Below are 4,385 nucleotides of genomic sequence, written 5' to 3' on the forward strand. Positions count from 1 at the left end.
TTTCGTAGGTAATCAAGCATACAATACAACTAACTACTTACTAACAACAATTCATGGCATTCAATACATCAAAAGTTCATTTCAAGTTCATCAAACCCTAACCCAAATTCACCAAAATCACTAATCAAGTTTATGAAGTTTTCTAAAACAACCTACACATCAAATTGAAGCTAGTGATTTTAGGAACACATTTAATACATGCATTTATAACATTTAACAACATTTAAGCAACCAAATCATCAATCAAACACACCAAACTTTCAAGTTCATGCTAATTATCAAAAATAACAAGATCGAACATATAAATCATATATTCATGTTAGACTGGAGGCATAGGCACTAATTAACAACTTTATAAGTTAAAAACATCAAGAACACAAAATCTAGTGATTTTAGAAAGTTACCCAAATGAGATGTAATCAGTATGGAATCGAAGAGGAAGTTGCAAGGAGTTCAAATATGTAATTTGTTTTGATTGAAGCTTTCTTGAACGAATTTAGATGATGATTCTTGGAGATGGAGTTTTAGAGATAGTTTGAAAGTGTTAAAAGAAATTGATAAAGTGAATGGAGGAGATGGAGTGTTGACCTTTTACCTTGTCAAAGGTTTAGCACTTTGGCAAGTTTGGTCCCTCTAGTTTCATTCGGGTACGGGAATTATCTAAACGAGATATTTTTAAAACGCGTATTAACGAGGGATGTCATAAACATATAACGGAATTTAAATAGTTAAACGGAAAAGTAAACGGAAAAAGGCGGGATGTTACATATTGGAGAAGCTTGTGGCAGAAAAATGGAAATGTGGGTGATACAGGCCTATTTATAGTGAAAATTGGGGGTCGTAGGGTGAAACGGGTTTCATCGTGGCTGTACATGTGTAATGCAATCAACGATTGATATTTTTTGCATGCGAGTGGGTGTCAGTTAGATGTGCCCTGTGTTGAGCGCGTGGCTCACACGCGCCTGCCAACTGCCACTTTACGTCTTGTCAGCCGAATGGGCTTCTGAGACAGTGACAAGCATTTAATGACCTCGAAACGCACGCGAAAAATTAAATGCTAGCCATTTTCTTGTTTTTTCCTTTTCACTTAATAGTTTGATATCATATGTCTTGCGCCAGATAACATCAAACTAGGGGGACATAATGATACTGCAACCCGCATGCGTAACATATACGTATGCGGGCACTCCCTAACATGCGTATGCGTGTACTTTGTATGCGGTATGCGGCATGCGGATTCGTATCGAATGCCTTTGTTCCCGATACGGCGTTTACTTGGTCCTCAAGTAAGTATCTTTTCCATAATTATATCCGTGATTCGAGGGAGTTGGTTATGGAAGGGATTACCATTATCTCGGAAGGTTCTAGAATTAGGGTTTGCCTATATATACAAACCCTAGTTATCATTCTAAGGGACAACCACGTTACGTAACAATCATCAACCACACATCTTACGTAACCAACATCATCTCTCGTCTTCTCAAGGTTAACAGGTTAGTTCTTTGTTGACTAGCACCTACAGCCTTATATGGGGCCTTCCGATCAACGACCGTTATCGAAGGTGGACTTAATCACTTGGCCACCCCGCCGACATCATCATGTCGACCAGGGTTATTCACGGTAGCCGGACTAGAGAGCCTTGTTCTAAGATCCTTAAACCCCCCTTTACGTATTGAACAGACATATAACCCTATGGTAGAAATATGCATGATCAAAATTCTTGAGAAAACAATCATAAACCAAAACAGTTTTCCTTGCATATTTTTAACCTTCGGGTTTGTTGAATAGACACAATCAGCCCCTCTTATTAGAGAAGTCTGAAGCTTTTGTAGTAGTGATATCATTCAGTAGAACTGTAGAACATCTTTTTATGAAGGTTAAATATTGTAATTCGGGGTATATAAATTTATTAGTATATATTTTATTACATCATCATCCATTACATTAAAAATTAGCTAGAATGTAAAAAATTGAAAAAGCTTGATGTCCGGAAACATGAAGCAATCTTATAAACTAATACCAACTCATGATTCTTTATAACTTCTCCCACTTCAGATCCTCATTCCACCAGCTTCTGATTTTTTCGAAATATTATATAACTCTATAAAATTCTCCCCATAAAGATTTGCAAATAAATGTCCAGCTTGGACCAGAGTGGCAATAGTTAATATTATTGGACTTGGAGCCATGCAATCAAACTATTAGTATTAGTATTAGTATTAGTTTTCAACGAGGGGTAAAATTGAGACTATGTGAACTTCCACCTATCAATTATATTCTAAAGTTTTTAATGAACCGAATAGTGTAGTAAGATTTTATAAAAGGTTAACATTTTTGGCAATTAAGATTTAAGATAATACCAATACCATCGTATTTATGTTAATAGCACCCCATGTTGTCCCAAAAGATTTATGTTAAAATGATAAATTTGTATATATAGTGAGAGTTTTAAGTAAAAGAGGACGCGATTATCGATGAATGTTATCGTAAATATGTTTGGATACCAGATTTGATAATGAATTTGTGTTTGTAGTTGAACATTATATAGTTCAAGCTCACTAATGACTCGTATCACTTAATTGTGATTTTAGGGTATTATTTTCATTCCAAGAACACGAGGGATTAGTATAAGTTTAAGAGGTTGATCATTAGACGATCTTTTAGATGACATAAAATATAATTTTGTGGATTTCATGGAGTTTGTAAGTCGTGTTTTAATTATTTGAGATTCCATGAAACGACGTGGAATCCTTCTAGGAAATGTCTACAAGTTTAATTAATAATTATAATTTTATAAATATACTTATATTTGTAACTCCCAAAAATATTAAAAAGAACAAAAGCCACGAGAGTTTTATCGATATTTTTTTACTTATTGTATATATATATCACGATATAAAATGATGGTGGTAACAATAGTCTTAGCTTTTTATAACAACAATAAAATTATAATTAGTTTATAATGTATATGTTCAAATTTCAATATTTCAGGTCTCGTGAGTTAGTAACTTGAAATAGTATTTCACATACAAGTTTTTATAAAATATGCAAAAGATAAAAAATAAAAAATAAATAAAAAACAGAGAACATGTGACGATTATTCCGAAAATCATGCATGTAATAGAGATCTTAATTGCATATCTTATCGAAACACCAATCCTCCATTAAATTAATTTACTAAACAACACGTACAATGAATTTGGACCAACCCAAGTACTTAAATCTTATAAAATACTAATGTGATTTATGTATAAGCTAAAACGTAACCCAAGTTGCTTATCATGGAGCACTATTTAAAACTAGTATAGGATTTGCATTGTTGCGATTAAATTGGTTATCACTAAACAAATTATATGTTTTTCATTAGAATATTATACCTATAATGGATTGAACTTAAGAAAATCAAATTATAATTACTCAATTCAATTTACCAAATTCACATCATTTAATTCCGGGTTATGCTGCTAATATGTTTAAAAAAAATAACTCTTTCGATCTTTACAGTTCTCTTACTATGTATATCTATTCCAAAACTAAGATCTCTTACTTAAAATTACTAAAAATGATACTAAAAAGTTACTACAGTTCTAATTTTACCTTTTTTATATATGAAAGTCAGCAAAACTTTTAATACTGATTTCATCTATTTCTTATTTTGTTTCAAAAGTTAATTAATTACAATTAAAATTAAAATAACATATTAAATGAAAGTAAAGTAGACATTTTTTAATTTTTTTGGGCAAAAATCGAAAACTTTTATAATGAAAACTTTATCTCGGGATGAGACAAAGAATATAAGATACAAAAGGAGAAACACGAACGTGGCTCGGAAACAGAAAAATAAGCCTAAACGACAAATCCGCCTTAAAGCTAACTAAACCCGAGCCTCGCCATGAAACTACCGAACATCACAACAAGTATATACAAGCTAAAGAAACACACGAAGATACAAAACCAACACGACAAACACGAACATGTTGATGGACATTTAATACGAGTAATAATGAAGCTAAATTTTCCTTTTAAAATACACACACACACACACACACACACACACACACACACACATATATATATATATATATATAAGAAAAAGTTTTTCTTGATTGTGGTTGAAAGTTATTTATGGATATATATATATATATATATATATATATATATATATATATATATATATATATATATATATATATATATATATATATATATATATATATAATATAATATATAATAAATAAATAAATATAAATATACTGTCTGAGGCTATCTATCTTGAACTTGGGTAGGTTATTTTCATTTTATGAGAATCGACTTCATATTTTAATATAGATATATAATAATATTTATTTATTGTATACGTAAGACAGTAATTATGAGCATAAACT

The sequence above is a fragment of the Rutidosis leptorrhynchoides genome, chromosome 4 (assembly GCF_046630445.1).
Source record: "Rutidosis leptorrhynchoides isolate AG116_Rl617_1_P2 chromosome 4, CSIRO_AGI_Rlap_v1, whole genome shotgun sequence".
In the NCBI taxonomy this organism is placed as follows: domain Eukaryota; kingdom Viridiplantae; phylum Streptophyta; class Magnoliopsida; order Asterales; family Asteraceae; genus Rutidosis; species Rutidosis leptorrhynchoides.